Raw genomic sequence first — 19,696 nt, forward strand, 5'->3', positions numbered from 1 at the left:
AGGAAGTGGTGAACCTTCTGAGTCAAATAAAAATCTAGTGGAAGACTGTTTCAAGGACCACTGGAGTAACTCCATAAGTTTCAAGTGTTCTGCGTCGCATTCTGAGAGAACACGGTGACACTTCTTAGCAACAAATTCAGATCACTATTGTAGAACCCTTAGATGTATAGGTTGTCTTGTTTAGAATCCTGGAGACTTTTCGGATGGATTATAGAGGCCACATAAACGCCCCACCCACCTAAGTATTTTTATTTAGATATATGTATTTACTATCACAAGGCATTGACATCGAATCGGCAACGATCCTCCAGATAGGGCTGCTGACAAACGATGGTCGACGGAAGTACCTAGAACGGGTTTAAAAATTAATTACCGGATAAACATGACGTCTTCTATAAGTGAAAACTTTGTGATAAACTCGAGGAAAAACTAGTCCTTTTTTGAGAGGGAATTTCTGAGAACCTTACTGCCCCCCTCGCATAACAGTTCCATTTGACTTTTCATCACTTTTGAGTTAACGTTATGAATAGTCATCATATTTGATGTACTTCCAAAAACAACAATAAAAATTACGAATTTTTATGTCAATGTGTGAAAAAATACCAAGTCATGAGCGTCCCATATCAAAAGTACCCGCATAACAGTCCCATCATGGAATTACGTGTTACATAACACAAAACTGAACAACTTTGTAGTGATTGTAATATTTTTTACAGTTGTATATTTATGTGCAAAGCAAGCTGTGAAAGTTTCGAGATGATCGAAATATTTTTCAAATGTTGGCGATTTTTCAAAGTTTTATATGGAAACAAGTTTTAAAACTTCAAATGCCGTTTTCTCAATTCCTACTTTTTGCAAATGGGACTGTTATGCGAGTGGGGGCAGCTTAAGGGATGGTCAGGAATTATTTAAATATATTTCGTTATGGTACTTATCTGTAAATGATTTGGAATATTTTATATAATTTCCACAATACATCCCAGAAAACTAGAAATTTCTGAGAATCCTTAGGGATTCTCAGGAATTATTTAAAAATCCCGTAATGCTACTGATCTCTGTAAACGATTTAGAATATTTCCTATAGCTGCTAGAATACCCAGAGATTGTCAGGAGTTATTTAAAAATATTTTTAGGACACCTCGGCCATTCCGAGCTCCCCGGGACCCGAGTAGTAAGCCCCACCCCAAGCCACCCAACCATCGCACCCCTGCGACCAACCCGGTCGGATATGAGGAAGAAGAAAACCCCTCCGCCACGGACTCCCAGTCAGGGCAGCTGAGCCAGCGAGGCCCTCGGGCCAACAGTCCTGACAGCAACATACAGCAAAACAAACCCCAAAACCCTGTAACAACTTTTGAAACTCTGTAATTATTTCGGTGAGCCCTCCTGGCTTATCAGTTATTAGAAAAGAGACGATACGTTCAGCGAGGTTGTTTGTGTTATATGGACTCCAACATCCTACTAGGATTAAATATAGTGTGTAAGAGCATTTGGGCAGGGGACCTTATTTTGGGCACATTCCGCAATAATTCTGTTGGTTTTATATCAATTGGATTCGTGCACCGCTAGATGATGTATAATGCACACGTGTGACTTTTGATGTAAATGTTAACGTGTACAAAAAACAATTGATTGGTCAAATTTCGTTAAAAATTAGCGAAGTTCATTTTAAGAAAAGTAACACATTTACCGACTTCCTAATAGTTCAGACAAGGTTTATTTCCAAGAGTGCTTATAGGGGTCTGGGTTTGTTTAAAAATAATTGTAACTGTTGATAAGAATAGTTCTCGTCTCAGTTGTGCAAAGTTGTGAGCAATATTATTTTGAACAATTTTGTCGAACACACCTTTATCTACTCGCGATATGAACGTATTGAGTCATTTTTAGGTTTGAAAATGTTACTTCCATACTACTAAACACGTGAAATATTATTGAAATAATCCTGGAAATAATTCATTCTAATATCAACTCTAGCACTGTAACGCGTTTGATTCATTGATATTGCTTATTATTTTGCATTGTCGTTAAAGTTTTCGACAATACTTCAATACTATTCCCTACGACATTGGCGATTCTATAGTCTACCACCCAGCAGGGTCTTGGTCTGGTACCCAATTCAGCCTCTCCATTCTATGCAACATACCGCAGCCGCAGCTCTTTTGAATTGTGATAAAGTGCACGGGATATATTTCTCTGTATTTGGATGGCGACTGTGTAACCCATTGGATTAAAGTCTCCATCAAATATGAATCGACCAAATCAGAAACTGAAGACTATACCAAATTTGGCTCAGACAGGTAATCAGTGTGGTCAGTTTTTCTCGTTTGTCAAAGGCGATTGAAACGTATTAAGACCAGATGGAATCATTCATTTGCAAAGAGTTACATTAACTTGCTTCTATTTCAGTTCAGCATGCTATCAAAAAGCAATGTATGGATAAATTTAACCTTGTAGTTTTATCTGAAAGTTTGCCGAATAACATCATGGTCGCACACGCATACCAAAGTGTTCCATATTTTGATTTTTTCTACGATGTTTCTGAAGCGATTTAATAGCAAGTGAACTGTTAATAAATGATCCCATCCCTGATTATGACAAACTTTCCACTGCATCTACTAGCAATAACCGGTTGTCGTTAGACATTTCGAGTGCTTCTAGGTGCATATGAATGTAACGACTACGGCTAGTGCCTCAAAATACAGTTAGAAAAAACTAGAAGAAAACATCAGGTCACCAGAATACATAAAGCACTAAGGCGATCCACTTGATGAGGGATCCTCATCAAAATAAATTATATAGGGGTAGGCGGGGCAATATGGACACCCTAAGGTTTTTGCCAACTTTACCTGACAAGATGTCAAAAAAGTTTAGTTTTTTTTATAGATGTATCCTTTTAAAGTCCATTTAGCATCTATTGCATAAGAATGCTCACGAAGAAAAATGATTTATCCACTTCAAAAAATGTTTTGAAAAATGTTAGTTTTTCATGACCGTCTTCAAGCATACGGGGCAGAATGGACACCCCCATGGGGTAATATGAACACCATGAGACTTTTACGAATTTCGTACATTATTTACACCTATAAAGTCATTTCATTACAAAACAACTATTATGGATGAATAATACGCCGAAGTAGTTAATTTTTGTTCAGTTAATTTAAATTCAGGCTGTTTTGGATAAAGCTTCGTTTTTGTCGGTATGCACAGCTGTGCCTAGAACAACTATTTTCCACTGCTGTCGTTTTTTGACCAATTTGTTTCACCCTATGTCTACTATAGTGAACATTTAACCGAAAATATACTGAAATCGAAGAATTTGGTTGGTTTGTGATTTAGGTTATATTTTTCCCTTGCCGCTTCTTTCAAAAAAGTGAGTGTCCATTTTGCCCCGGCAGCAGAAGATATTTCCAAACTTGATTTTTGATATTATAAAGAAGAAAATATAAACATGTTAAGCATGTAGATACAGCAAAACTACTTGCATGTGTTCTAGAAATATCAGGTTTTAATCGACCTGCAATAAATTAATCACTAATTCTTATTTTAGATGGTGTGAAAATTATAATTTCCATGCACAAAAAACGGAGGACGCAACTTTTTCGTGTAAAATCAAGTACAGTAGACGTTCGCTCGGTGCAAACGGTTTAACTGCAATGCTTTTTAACTGCAAGTTCGCTAAGTGCAACAATTTTGCAGTTATCGCACCGCTATCTGTCACAAACGAAACGTCAACAGAGTTGCGATGTTTTTCAGATGCACTACAGCTGCATTGCGATGTTTTTGAGTGCATTCTGGCTGCGTCCAACAGCAGTTGACAACTGTTTGACGGCTGTCAGTCGTTGCAGTTAGCGAATTTCATTCGGTAACTGAAACGTAAACATGTTGCACTTATCGAACGTCTACTGTAGAATTTTAATTTCGAATGTTTATTTCCTGAAACTACGTTTTAGACAAATGGACTATATTCTCCATTCATCAAAAGTTCAAAAAAGTTCGCATATTTCAAAATATTGAGGGTGTCCATTCTGCCCCGGGTGTCTATAATGCCCCGCCTACCCCTAAACCAATCGCAAAATTATATAAGCCCTGCAAGTAGTTCGTCTCTAGATCGAAAATGAACCGGATGTCCAAGGACATCAGCGCCATCAATCTCGTCCCACGTTTGGGTCCTTTACTTTTTCAACCAGCGCGGATCCGCTCGGAGAGCTTACCTTCTTGACCCCGTCGATTCCAAATTCCCGTTCCAAGCCTGTGAGCGTAGACGGCTGGCCAATCTGACACCATTAGCAATGGCATGCATCCATAGGGCACACATATCTTCTGTAGCTTTTTGTCCAATTCGGTTTCCGTTTGACCTTCGCGCGTAATGTTCAGGAAGTTGGTGTAAATTTTCTTGTCGAATTCTACCATTTCGGTGATATCCTCGCTGGTGGTGCCACTGGCCGTTTCAGCCAGGTCATTTCGGTGCTGTTGGAGAAATCGGAAGCGGCTCGTAGGCGGGATTCTCTGGGATGCGGAAACGGTGTCGCTTTCGGGCGCCAGATTCGTACGACTCGTCCTGTGATAGCCGAGAGAAACGCCTTTGGGCCGTCGTCAATCGGGTAGCTTCGGTTAAGCACGATCTGCATACAGCAACTCCTGGAAGCGATTTTCACGGACCTCACGAACCTCCAATGGAAGTTACTGGGTGTCATCTGCTTGACGAACCGCCTCCTGCCATATTTCATGATGCTCTATCTGGATGAACTTGTTGCGAATCGATTAAAACTGAGTATCACGAGTGATTTGTAATGTTGAACGGTGTTGTAGGGGAGTCTTATCGTTTCCGTAATCCACGCCCGGCGACCGTTATCAGTGAAGAACTTTACGTGCAACATGCGTTTTTTTGTGGGATGAGTTCCTGATTTGATCACATTACGGTTCAAGACTCACCATACATGGTCAGTGAGGTGTCTTGGCATTGAAAGCGCACCACGATTATTGTCCGGAGTGGAATTCAGCAGAATCGCTACCGGTGGCATCCACTGCGAAAGGCGAGCTTACCGGAACAATCGTTCTAGGTGGTTCAGCCGGTGCTTCTACAATATGCTCCAATACCGCAGGTGATTGGATGACTTCTTCTACCACGGATACACCTGCAAAAGATATTTCCTTTTGAGTGACAAAATAGTCCAAATTAATGTAAATACGAAATCATATCAACTTACCGAAGAGTTTGCCCATTATCATTGATCTTTAACAATCTCCGGGAGGTATTCGCTGGCCCTTGTGTGCACATCCGGTGATAACACGTTATGACATTTATGTCCCTCTGGCCGTCCTCCCAGAACCGCGGCACCGGTTCGGATTCTCATCCACCGAAGAGCGATTAGCGGACCACGCACCATCAAAAAAGGTAAACAAAACAAGACTTTTGTTGTGCGGCGAAATCGGCGAAAAACTGTCAAAAGCTTGTGAGAGGGGTAAACCAATGCGTAAAAAACTACCGCAAAATGGTAATAACTAGCCCCCTCGAAAAAAAGCTGCCCAACAAGAAGAAGAAAACATGGTACCGAAAAATTTAGGCGGTTTGCACCGCACTCTTACGTCTGTATAAATTCGTCTGTGGTATTACCGGAGGAATGGATGGAAGGTATCGGTGTCCCATCTACAAAAAGGGCGACAAGTTGGATTGCGGAAACTACCGCGCGATCACACTACTGAGCGCTGCCTACAAGATACTCTCCCAAATTTTATGCCGCCGTCTATCACCGATTCCAAGAGAGTTCGTGGGGCAATATCAGGCTGGATTCATGGGTGAACGCGCTACAACGGACCAGATGTTCGCCATCCGCCAGGTGTTGCAGAAATGCCGCGAATACAACGTGCCCACACATCACTTGTTCATCGATTTCAAATCGGCGTATGATACAATCGATCGAGAACAGCTATGGCAGATTATGCACGAATACCAAGGGGTTGGAAACTCTGACACCCTTGATTGTGTCGTAAGGTGTTGATCGGGTGTTTTTGGGTGTTTCTTGGTGTCAATGACGTTTTTGACAGCTTATGTCAAGGACGTCTATTTTTTTCAAAATTACCGGCAACACTTTCAAGGTTATTGCGATATCGTTGTTATTTGTTTTGATTTGGTAAAAACATCGGAGGTCAAATTGTTTCTTACTCTCAGGATTTTACTATTATCGTCGGCAGAGCTAGTTAATGTTTGCCCTGAATGCGGAACTGTGTATCTTGGATGTTCGCCCTTTGTCACCAAATCATTAGTGCCTGCATAAAACATTAGTAAACTATTAAAAAATATCCGCTACCGGTACCGGAGCTCTAAGAGGAGAACAACCTGTCGTCCTTCAAGCAGCCACATCGGATAAATCGATCCCTCCAGCAACCGAAACTTCCGAAGCTAGACGACAGTTTCAATAGGAACATGAACGATTTCTCGGTGGCCCTTGCAGTTTCATTCCGCAGCAACCGGTCGAAGCTGAGCAAGTTGTACGAACAACGCAAGGGGTCGCAGTACCGACCACTTTTGGTGAGTACCGGTATTTCGGTACTGGAGCTTACAGTACCGGTAGTACCGGTAAAATACCGGTACTGGGATTTTTTTTCACTAAAATGAAGAATAACCTATTGCACAGGAAATTTACAATTTCCAGTTGAATTCCGGATTTCAGGGATGTCATATGAGCTAACCAGAAAATACTAAATTGAACCAAAAACATAGATAGGACACATTTTACCGTACTTACAACATTTTGGCTAAAATGTTGGCCCTAAAATCACCGATTTTAGTAGAATGGTGTATTTTTTTCGTCGAAAAAAATTCATGATCCACTGTAACTCATAAATACGACCGCAAACCGAGCCGCAAACTTGATTTTACAATGTCTCGGAAAAAAAACTAAAACAACACTTACAGTCAATCCGAAACCAAAACAATTTAAATTTAAGCTAACTTAAGTAATTTTTTTGACGGAATAAATAAATTAATAGTTAGTCTGAAATGGAATAGGAACAACTTTACATGATGATGCTACCAACGGATTCTAAAAACTGAAACAATAACTAGAACCCCTAATCTAACAAGCTTTATTCTAAGCTAGTTCATCCTTTTCCAAAATACAACGTTCATTGAACCAATCGTTACTAAGATATCCTGGGTTTGCAGAAAGGTTGTATATATGAAATGTTTGTTTGTCAAAATAGATGGTTTTAAATGTTTTCGTTTATTTCCATTGCATATTGGCTATACTAATGACCAGATTTCAGCACTTTGGGAGAGATTTCACGGTACCGAAAGTACCGGTACCAAGCATCACTCAGTACCGGTATTTCGGTACCAAAAAATGGTCGGTAATACCGGTATTTTCGGTACCGGTACTACCGGTACTACATCCCTAACGCAAACTAGAGTCGTACTACGAGCTGTGTTTCGGGGGAAGTGTTCATGGTCAACAGCAGAATCGATGAGTGCTTGAATGCGGTGATGAAGAGAAAGGAGTTTTTCCGGGGCCGAAATTACCGGCAAAAACGGCTAGAGGAATTGAGACGGCACGAGCAGTTTAGTGAGCATAAGAATTGCGTCAAGTTGTACCTGGCTTGGGAGCAGGATGAGCGGCTGTTTATGCTGATGTAGGCTCTGCAAGGGTAGTTGGAAGAATATGCAGGTGTTCATTCCGGAGTACAATATATGCTCTATTTAGATTTTCTGTTGCTACGATTTGAGCGACGAAGATCTTCTGCTCCCACTGAACACCAGCAGTTGCAGGAACTGGAACGAGGATTTCCTGTACCATTCATGGCAAAACTTGTTGCATCATAAGGCCGATGGGACTTCTTCCTAAGAAATTGTGCTTCAAATGACTACCACTCAGGCTACCATTTGCTTATAACAAATAGGTAGAATATAAATAAATATAGAGATTCAAAGAACGGGTTTTTGTAGCTTTTGATACCGGAACAACCGAATTGTGGTATGTGGTGGTATTGTCTTACTCTTGTTCATCGTTCCCATTCCCATTTAGTTTCCGGATTATTTTCAGCAGGAATGCCATGACCCGGAAACACGCAGATTGTATTGTAAGATTTTTGAGAAATCTTGGAAATGGCAATGAAAGTGCCAAACTGGAACGAGCTTTTTTATTCCTGTTCGGGTTTGTCACTGCGACCAGTTTTTAGATCTATTGTGACAACTGGATCTAGATCTATTGTGACAACTGGAACGAGCTGATACCCAGCTATTTTGAAAAGTGAATGTTTTTTATCTGTATTATACCCCGGACAGACATGTGATACGAGTGTGATTCCTGTACAACGGTACAGCAAAGAAATTTAACCGATCAGCGTGAAGAAGCATATGATGAAGCATCTCCAATCGATACCAAAGAGAACCGCACGTCGTCGAATGATGTCCCACTTGTCGTCTTCTGTTAAAAGAAGTGGACGGATATTATTGGAAGTGGAAGTGGAAGCTGTTGTGACCAGAGATGGCATGGATACACTGATAAACAGCTCTGCGTACACATCTTCAAAAAAATGTGCGCCGCTCTGTTTGGCTACGAATGTGGTCCGGTAACAAACACACATCGCTCAGCCGTAAAACTTTGCGTAAGTGTGCGAATGTGTAAGTTGCCACACGAGCTGCGCGAGCCGTCGCAGAGCTCAAACTTCTTCTGCGTGAGCTTCGCTCATTTCTAGGAATGTGCTACACATCTGCGCTGTCTGAGCTGCAAGTTGTAGGCTCTCGGCAGTACAGAGTAGCGCAGCGCTGTGATGTGAGCTGTGTGTTGGACTGTACTTTCTCTTGCTTTCCTGCGCTCACCGTCGTGCGCGACGCGACAACGACGCCGAGCATGTGCAGTCGGACCACACAGAATATTATTCTTTACACGCACTCTTTCTCATCTGACAGGCTGTGTGTATTGTGTATTTTTTTATCTTCTCACTTAGCACTCTGAGGAGCATGCCATCTCTGGTTGTGACCGGAGGTTCCATTCTTGAGCTGGGATGAGCGCTCAACGTTGACCCTGAATTCTGCCCCCGGTAACCGAGGTTTGATTTCGGTCGTCTTGGTAGGATGGCTCTTCCGCTGGCTTTGAACCTTTCTCGAAATAGGTTTTTGGATATTTAAGCAGATTTCAGCACTTTGGGAGAGATTTCACGGTACCGAAAGTACCGGTACCAAGCATCACTCAGTACCGGTATTTCGGTACCAAAAAATGGTCGGTAATACCGGTATTTTCGGTACCGGTACTACCGGTACTACATCCCTAACGCAAACTAGAGTCGTACTACGAGCTGTGTTTCGGGGGAAGTGTTCATGGTCAACAGCAGAATCGATGAGTGCTTGAATGCGGTGATGAAGAGAAAGGAGTTTTTCCGGGGCCGAAATTACCGGCAAAAACGGCTAGAGGAATTGAGACGGCACGAGCAGTTTAGTGAGCATAAGAATTGCGTCAAGTTGTACCTGGCTTGGGAGCAGGATGAGCGGCTGTTTATGCTGATGTAGGCTCTGCAAGGGTAGTTGGAAGAATATGCAGGTGTTCATTCCGGAGTACAATATATGCTCTATTTAGATTTTCTGTTGCTACGATTTGAGCGACGAAGATCTTCTGCTCCCACTGAACACCAGCAGTTGCAGGAACTGGAACGAGGATTTCCTGTACCATTCATGGCAAAACTTGTTGCATCATAAGGCCGATGGGACTTCTTCCTAAGAAATTGTGCTTCAAATGACTACCACTCAGGCTACCATTTGCTTATAACAAATAGGTAGAATATAAATAAATATAGAGATTCAAAGAACGGGTTTTTGTAGCTTTTGATACCGGAACAACCGAATTGTGGTATGTGGTGGTATTGTCTTACTCTTGTTCATCGTTCCCATTCCCATTTAGTTTCCGGATTATTTTCAGCAGGAATGCCATGACCCGGAAACACGCAGATTGTATTGTAAGATTTTTGAGAAATCTTGGAAATGGCAATGAAAGTGCCAAACTGGAACGAGCTTTTTTATTCCTGTTCGGGTTTGTCACTGCGACCAGTTTTTAGATCTATTGTGACAACTGGATCTAGATCTATTGTGACAACTGGAACGAGCTGATACCCAGCTATTTTGAAAAGTGAATGTTTTTTATCTGTATTATACCCCGGACAGACATGTGATACGAGTGTGATTCCTGTACAACGGTACAGCAAAGAAATTTAACCGATCAGCGTGAAGAAGCATATGATGAAGCATCTCCAATCGATACCAAAGAGAACCGCACGTCGTCGAATGATGTCCCACTTGTCGTCTTCTGTTAAAAGAAGTGGACGGATATTATTGGAAGTGGAAGTGGAAGCTGTTGTGACCAGAGATGGCATGGATACACTGATAAACAGCTCTGCGTACACATCTTCAAAAAAATGTGCGCCGCTCTGTTTGGCTACGAATGTGGTCCGGTAACAAACACACATCGCTCAGCCGTAAAACTTTGCGTAAGTGTGCGAATGTGTAAGTTGCCACACGAGCTGCGCGAGCCGTCGCAGAGCTCAAACTTCTTCTGCGTGAGCTTCGCTCATTTCTAGGAATGTGCTACACATCTGCGCTGTCTGAGCTGCAAGTTGTAGGCTCTCGGCAGTACAGAGTAGCGCAGCGCTGTGATGTGAGCTGTGTGTTGGACTGTACTTTCTCTTGCTTTCCTGCGCTCACCGTCGTGCGCGACGCGACAACGACGCCGAGCATGTGCAGTCGGACCACACAGAATATTATTCTTTACACGCACTCTTTCTCATCTGACAGGCTGTGTGTATTGTGTATTTTTTTATCTTCTCACTTAGCACTCTGAGGAGCATGCCATCTCTGGTTGTGACCGGAGGTTCCATTCTTGAGCTGGGATGAGCGCTCAACGTTGACCCTGAATTCTGCCCCCGGTAACCGAGGTTTGATTTCGGTCGTCTTGGTAGGATGGCTCTTCCGCTGGCTTTGAACCTTTCTCGAAATAGGTTTTTGGATATTTAAGCAATTCGTAGGTTCCCGAAAGTTTTGATTGGAGCGTCCTCGGTGTGGTAACTTCCCGCATCCATTTTCCGACCGCAAAATAGAAAATTAAAACGCAAATTAAATGAGCGATAAAATGGCGTCCGTCAGCTCTGAACTTCGTTTTCTGATTTACGTTGAACAATCCTACGGTGAGATGTTGTTGTCAACGAGTGTCCCTGTCTCAAGTTGACTTCCTTGAAAACTTTGTCGCACTGCGACAAGGACTCGAGTTTCCACGTCTGGTACTGTTTGCTGGCCATGGGGACAACGATATGGAGTTGGCCGTGTTAACCGAGACGTCGATTGGAACAAACTCCATCTGAAGTGTCGAGCTGTCCCTTGAGGCAACCGGTGGTTCCTTTTTTATCCTCGGAAGCATGAAAGAAATTGTCATTGGGGTAACTGGAGGAGACGTTGTGGTCCGTACCGTCGATGTTCCGTTGGTGGCGATCGTCCTTGATGACAGTGGATATGCAAGGGAATCTATTTTATATTTTTGACCACTTTGAAACTATTCATTGCCACTCTTGCCACTAAAGACACTATATTCAAAGACACGAAATGTTCCAATTGGAATTCCAAATTTGCTGTCAATGTCATTCCAATCGAGCAGGAGACCTGTCAAACGCGCTTTAAAAGCATTGCTCGACATCATCATCGTCATGACGCGACAATCATCATCAATAGCAACAATCATCAGATTTCGTGTCTTTAGCATACAGTGTCTTTACTTGCCACTAGCCAGACTCGTAGCCAGCAAATCTGAAAATGTAAACAAAAATATCGACCAGAGCAGTGATGCCAGTGAATTTAAAAAAAAAATCATGGTGGAACATTTGAAAAGTGTCGAAAGGTGTCAAAAGGTGTTTTTGGTGTGTTAAACGGGTGTTTCACACAAGGTGTCAGAGTTTCCAACCCCTTGGCTCAGTGGAATGAGTGTTCTTGCTGTCAAACCCCATATAATGGAATTATATACTTTTAGATCTGGTGACGCTGTTATGATTAGTGACTGCCCGCATAGATAAATACAATTTGTCGTAAACTCCAAACAATAAATTTCTTCTATCTGATGAGGTTACTCTTTGTTAAATAGTTGCTGAAGTGTTGAAAAATATGATAGTCAAAGCATTCGACTATATAGCACAATTTATGTAATCCATACCAAGTTGTAACAATGTACTATAATGTGCAGAAATTGTAAAACGGTAGAAAGATGAAAACTTTTGAAAAATGGTAGCAATATTAATTCACATTATGCCAAATTGTTAGCGCTTGTTTTGGGTAACATACTAACACACGTGAATCCCACAATATGTTACTGATGTTGCACAATTTGACATGCAGTTACGCATTGGTATCTGTGAGCGAATGGAAATCTGATTGCTGTGAAAGTTTTCACAACAAAATAAAATTGGAAAGCCTCAGACCCAAATCGCAATTTCGTTAGTGCCCGGTTCTCAGGAAATCTGAAACACTATCGGGTGAGTATTTTAGCTAACGTAAAAATAGTACTTACGCGCCAATTTAAACAAAACCAAATATTTTCTCCCTGCAGTCTGAAACAGTTTCCACACGAAACAGACCGACGGTTTCCGCCGCATTGGCAAACAAACATCACTCTCATTACCGTGCTGGAGGTAGCTCGGAAGTTAGTTTCAATGCCCCACCGATTGTGTTCCGCACCTCCATTAGCTGTCGCAGAGGAGGCCCCCGCCGAATGTTTCGGTGAAAGATGCCACTGAGCAAGCTGGAGTTCTCGGAGGAAATCGCTTTTGGTGCTGTACGGTGCTGTATGGTGCCGAACCATGTATGCGGAAGACGAGGAAATCCGGCATGTAGTGAAGATCAATCCGGGTGTATTCACTGACCAGAACACCCAACAAGCACTGCTGGAAAACGATAAATGTGACGGTACTGCAGAAGGATTTCGAATTATTTCAAACTCCCAGCCCAGGATGATTGATGGAAAGCGTTGAAGGCGGTGTCAGGAGGATGTCTGGGTATTCGGGAGAAAGGTGCTTCAAGGACTTATTCGGCGAGTTTTTATGAAGGAAATGGCTGCGGAGAAGATGAAGAACGTGATCAATATTGCTGACTGCACCCCAAATTGGACTGACACAAAATTGTGCACACACCTTCAAAGTGTGATTACAGCGCAGGGATACGTCGGATCGAATTGAGGTCTTCGGTGCACTTATTCCTTGTAAATGGAGGAATAAGTGCCCCGAAGACGTCGAGACAATCCGAGGCAAAATGTGCACTTTTATCACGCTTTTTAGGCGTACCATAAAAAGTGTGATAGTGCAATTTGGGATGTAGTCTGCAATATATCAGAACAAATTATTAGAAAAACATTACGAATAACATTAATTCCTTTATAATCATTTTACTTCAATTAAACAGTTCAGATAAATTAATGATTTTTTTTTTGTAAATTGGGCAATTAAGCTGTAATGCATTATACGTATATACTGCGTATACAAAGCAAGCATTATTCTGTATCAACAATTAAATCAGGTGATGTAAAATAGAAAAGAATCTTAATTGATAACATTCAATTAATTAACTTAAAATTAAACTTGTTTAGTTGATTATTAACGCAATGCTTGCTTGTGTACACAGTACATATGCATGCATTACAGATTGAGCTGCCAAGCCCGTGCATAGTTATTTTTTAACAAATATAAACGAATAATATAGCATGCTGTTGATTTCAACATAAAGCGCAATAAACGAACATTTTCATTGATGTTACCATTTTCCGTTATATGTATGGTTAAACAATTTTGCAACAATATGACTTAGATTTATTGATGCAAAAAATGAACAATATGTCAACAACTTGGCTTATTGTACTGCGAAAATTTTGTTCGAGAAAAAAGCCGATTTTTTATTGTAACCTAACTTAACAGCCTATTCGTCATATTGTGAAATAGCCCATTACAATTTGCCAAATGGTATACTACAATATACTAACACTACCATTTGAAGTGATGATGGATACTATATTATATTGTTCAGGAATTGTCGCAAGTGGTTATGGACAGTGTGTGAGATAGTACGCTTTTTGTTCACAACTATGCGGGTGTCGCGCTAATATCAGAAGCCAGAGGCAGATAATCGCCATATTCTGATTTTTCTTGAGAGGCATAATATATTGTAAAAATCTTATTTACAATTCACGGTATAGGTGTCTACATTACATCTTATTGTTTTTGTATTTTTTATTTTTACAGTGGTGTCTATTGTAAGAATATGGTTCTAAATAGTACTGTTACAATACAACGTTCGGTTTTTCTACTGTATTTTTTATTCGGGCGTACTTATACTAGAATACGTGTAAATATATCAGAGTTATACCACCGACGAACCGACGTGACAGTGGTGATTCAAAAGTGTCCCCCCCAAATTTAACGGTCGACCACCGAAGCGAGCGATCGCTTCTGTCAAATCAGCGCAGACGCGAACCGTTTCCTATATGAACACACGGGGGTTCGGTGTCGAGCTATCAAATCATCGCGAGCCGTTATAGAGGTGGCGATAGTGTTTGGCTATTTTTCATCATGGCGTCGCGGACAACAAATTTGAATTTATTTGTTCTAGCTGTCACGTCGGTTCGTCGGTGGTTATACTTCGTCAGTATACCCTGAATATAAACGGAGTCTAGGGTCAACCAGGCGAATAATGATTTAGCGTAGGATTTATACTTTTTAGTCAGGGGGAGCGACACTAGTTTTGCCAAGCCGAAAAACCCCAGGAAAAGTCGAGAAAAGACGAAAAAACCCGGTAAAACCCGCAAAACTTATGCGGGTTTTAGCGACTTTTTTGGTCTTTTTTCGGCTTTTTTTGAGGTTTTTTGGCTTGGCAAATCTAGTGTCACCCCCTCTGTTTTTAGTATAGATTTTTCTCTGAGTGTAACCTCACTTTGTCTGACAGTTCAGCGAGCTTGTTTACAAGGTGTTAGAATTTTTAACGAGTGGCGAAAATTGAATTTACGTTTTCCGTTCCGAAGCCATTATGATACGGAAATATCGAATATATTTAACTCTACTAGTACAAAACCAATCGTCTAATTACCGTTTTACTGAAATTGTAACGAGAAACAGTTTTGCCGGATCTCCGCCAGAGACTAAGTCCATGTGAACAAGCTCGCTGAACTGTCAGTGCACGGCTTCGTGACGTCATCTTGCAGTATACTATCCACTTATCCGCGAGCGGTATGGCGGCGGCGGGCACAGGGCTTGTTCAAAAATGTCAAACGCTGGTGGGAGTGGATGGGTGTCCTTCATGGTGTCCCGCATAATCACTAACTATTAATGCAGCGTTTCTCATACTGTTGATGACTATTATTATGCCTCTCAAGAAAAATCAGAATTTGGCGATTATCTGCCTCTGGCTTCTGATATTAGCGCGACAGTCACTAATCATAACAGCGTCACCAGATTTAAAAGTATATAATTCCATTATATGGGGTTTGACAGCAAGAACACTCATTCCACTGAGCCACTCTTGCCGTTCGTCACAAATACATTCAAAAACATCTGTCACTTCGCGAAACCCACGTGCTTTTGTTTTTGGCGGGAACACTTTTTCTTTTGTTTTGCCTTGCGACTGTCATGCGGCGGTATGCCTTGCGAGCGTACGACCGCCGCAGGACTCTAATAAAAGATAAGCGCGACAATAGCAATTGTCTTTAAACCATTTCTCAAACTATTTGAGATAACAGTAAGATAACCATACCACGTACAGATTTGCCCGTTTGACAAATGGTAATCCGCCAAATTACAGTATGTGGAATAGGCGGTTAAGATAGGTTACCATAAAAAATCGATCATTTTCCCGAACAAATTTTTCGCAATACAGTAAAGAATATGGTCGATATACTATCCAGTTTTTCAGACGATTCATTGCATAGCAAATGGTTGGGAAACAGTTTAACCATAAATTTGAAAGAAAAACGAATACAGTATGTATAACTAGTGATTTATAGTTCTTCATTGTAGAAAAACTGCATACCGTATGGCATACATAAAGTTATGAAGAGAGAAACAATAATTGAATTGAATAAGAATTAATGAAACAATTACTTTTATTAAACACATCGTAATAGATTCCATCATCCGATATCTTATCCAATATGCCATACAATGTTGTTTTCTGATCCAGCTTCAAGCTTGCGTACCGCTGTCAGCAGCATTCTGGAGAAGTCCCGGAATTCCCGAAAAGCTTCAGCCGCTGGAGTCTAATTGGGGATTAAATCGTGTCAAGGACAATCCAACTTGATAGTCCTAGCGTTGGATACGCAACCGCGCATACGGAAATGCCTACCGAAGAAATATAATCGATTCTTAGTTCACTGTTCAACACAAAAAACACCAGAATCTTGCTGGTGGTACAAAATACTCACCGTGGGCGGACGGTGCACCTCATGCCTCATTGCCGAACCATCCGGATGATGCGCAATGTTGTCGTTTTGTTTTAGCGGCCACCTATCTGTAGGCCACTGACGAGGACGATCGTTACGCCTCCAGGTGGAAACCGTTTCTTACTACGAAAAGAAAGGATACACGGATACACTGTAGGTTTTCGTTGGGTAGACAAAATTTCTCAGCTAGATAAAATACTTACCACTTAGTACGTTAACTGCTGCTGCTGGGTCAATTTTTTTTTCTTTGTTTTGAAAATTGTCTTCACAGCCAGCCATCAGCCGATTTTCATTGATTCACAAATACCGATGCATGCAACAGCTTGTCATATTGTTAAACATCAGTAACATATAATGAAAAGCACGTGTGTAAGTCTGTTGCACGGAATAAGCACAAACCGTTTGGTATAAGGTGAGTTTATATTGCCACCATTATTAGCGAACTTCCATCTCCATATCATTCAACAATACTTGCACAGTATAATATAATGTTACCACTTGGTGTGCATTGTACATAACATGATTTATAGTCGACCGCTTTGAATCTCACATTCTGCGACAGAAAAGCAACTATTTTTCATACATTAACAACAACAGATACAAGACATTTACTGTTTGGAGATTAAGACAAACTGTAAATCACTATGCGGGGTTACAGCTCGAACAAAAAAAAATCTCCCCATATAAACAATGTTACGAAGGGGTGGGTGGGTGTCAGAAAAGGTCAATTTTGGCGTTATGACATTTGTGAATGAACCCGAGAATGAACCCACAAATATTGTGTATACAGTTCAAAGTTGGATTATCCCGACTGTTTGTGAAACTGTTCAGAACAGTCGTCGAATATCGAGGGGATTCCCAATGTATTCTGCAGAAACTAATTAATCAGCAAATTTGTTCAATCACAATATTATATCAAACGTATAGGCACGTATAGGTCTTCAGAATAACAAACATTAGCAATTATCCTGAAAATAATATAAATTGCATTTATTAAACCTCACTTTAGAACATTTATAACATTTATTGCGGAAAACAATATTTTCATAAATTTGTTGAGTGATAAACATTGCATCTCAACACCCCCCGACTTACGCGCCAAAAAGCTGGCGGCTTGGCTACCGGCAACAGCTGATCAGGGCGACCTGTTAGCTGTCCTTGTTCCACCAATTGAGTGTTTTTGAAAACGCGTTTGCGCGCGAAATTTTTCTCGCTCATTTCTGCTGTCAAATCCGTCACCGACTGTTTCACCGACCGTTCGAAACGACGACTGTTTCAAACGGTCGTGAACAGTTTGGAACTGGACGGTCAATAACCGATTCGAATTTTGACGTTTCGTGGGGATCGCAATTATAGACACTATAGATTCCATAGACTCGCGGAGGCGTAGACAACTGTAGCCAAACGAACTGTCAGTTCGTGTAGCCAAACGAGCATGACGTCACGATTTCAATTGCGATAATGGATTACGTGACGTCATATTTGATCGGTACACTCTAAATTCACGGTAAAACATACTAAAATCGTTTTGCTCAACCATGTCTCCGCGAGTCTATGGAATCTATAGTGTCTATAATCGCAATCGGTTGGCGCCACGAAACGGTGCACAGTGGGAAAAAATAGGTATAAAACGCGAATAAATTCAATATCTCTGCTCGGAGTGGATGGATTCGAATAAATTTTTGACACAAACTGCAAAAATCTCTACAGTTTCAGAAAAAAGGGTGTCATTCGCCGCACGATGCTGGAAATCAGTGTATTGGCTTCTTTAGTGGTGTTGAGATAATTTCATATTCGGAATTTGCATGCCAAACTGAGCCGAAATCCAAATTTTCATGAATTTTGGTGCCCGGGAACCTATTTAAAAATCAGATTGAAGTTTGTATGAGAGCGATTTGTCGAATCACCCCTCGTCGCATTTTGTACTGGGCGGAACTGTCAAGCAGTTGCCCAGCTGTCAAAAGGTGATTTTGAAAAATCTCTTCGGAATTGATTTTAGGTACTAAAATTAAGTCCTAAAAATCTGAAAAAAATCATGGTGGTTCAGAAAAAGATGCTCTTTTGTATAAAACCAAAAAATCAATACATTTATCTAAATTTAAAAACCCAATTGAGCTCGTTTTACCCCGCGCTCTCTTTTTCACACCTTTTTGAGAAAATCCTCTTCTATTCCCGACTAGCGTGTAATACTTATGACACACATGTGATACAAGAATCATTGTAAATTTGCGCTTGAAATGAGTGCCACATTGATAATTCTCTCCGTTCAAGTCAGGCTTGTTAGAATTTTCTTGACAGTGAGTACCGTTGTACGTGTATCACACTTGTATCACATGTCTGTCCGGGGTATAATATACTTATGACACACATGTGATACAAGAATCACTGTACAATTACGCTTGAAATGAGTGCCACACTGTAAATTCTCTCAGTTCAAGTCAGTCTTGTTAAAATTTTCTTGACACTGCGTACCGTTGTACAGGAATCACACTCGTATCACATGTCTGTCCGGGGTATAAAATAAATGACTTATTATGTTTCCAGTTCAAAACCGAATTAGCGACATTTTTCTTTGACTTCCGCTGCTTTTGCCTTGCGTTAAACACAATGTCGGAAGTGGGGCGCTGTATTGTACACCTGGTGCTCTATACAGCGCCCCACTTCCGACATTGTGTTTAACGCAAGGCAAAAGCAGCGCAAGTCAAAGAAAAAATGTCGCTAATTCGGTTTTGAACTGGAAACATAATATATTTGGCCTGATTAGTTTATTTTTCTAAAATATGGGTAAATTTTACTCAAATTTGCGTAAACTTTACGCAAATATGGGTAAATAAAACTCATATTTTGCAAAAGTGCACATTCGAATTTATGGGTAATATTTACCCATATTTGGGTTACAACTAGGTACACATTACCCATTACCCACATTACCCAATTATTGAGAAGTTGGCAAACATTTGTTCGCTCTCTCATTTTTGTCATAATCGCAAAACGACCTTTTCAAATGGAACGCAAGAAATAATAGTCCTGTTCAACGACGCAGGTTGAACTTGCTCGAAGTTGCTGCATCTTGTTCTTGCTCATTTGTCATCAAACGGGTAAGAGCGGGATGCAGCAACTTCGAGCAAGTTCAACCTACGTCGTTGAACAGGACTAATATTTAAAGTGAGTGCTTGGGTGAGTGTCGTGAGTTCCAAAAAGGAAGCAAAAGCGGCAGCACTTCCGCAAATGTCATTTTGTTTGTCTTGTTT

General features: G+C 41.0%; 1 long non-coding RNA gene across 1 annotated transcript; it reads right to left on the reverse strand.

Moving 5' to 3' along the window:
- Window positions 1–233: 233 nt before the first annotated feature.
- LOC109408229 (uncharacterized) lies at window positions 234–5,566 on the reverse strand. The gene is made up of 3 exons (XR_003898802.2): window positions 5,208–5,566; window positions 4,212–5,135; window positions 234–347 (listed from the first exon to the last, which is right to left on the reverse strand). It is a non-coding gene; the product is annotated as an uncharacterized LOC109408229 (long non-coding RNA).
- Between the last annotated feature and the right edge of the window lie 14,130 nt (window positions 5,567–19,696).

This window comes from Aedes albopictus, chromosome 1 (assembly GCF_035046485.1).
Source record: "Aedes albopictus strain Foshan chromosome 1, AalbF5, whole genome shotgun sequence".
Taxonomy (NCBI): domain Eukaryota; kingdom Metazoa; phylum Arthropoda; class Insecta; order Diptera; family Culicidae; genus Aedes; species Aedes albopictus.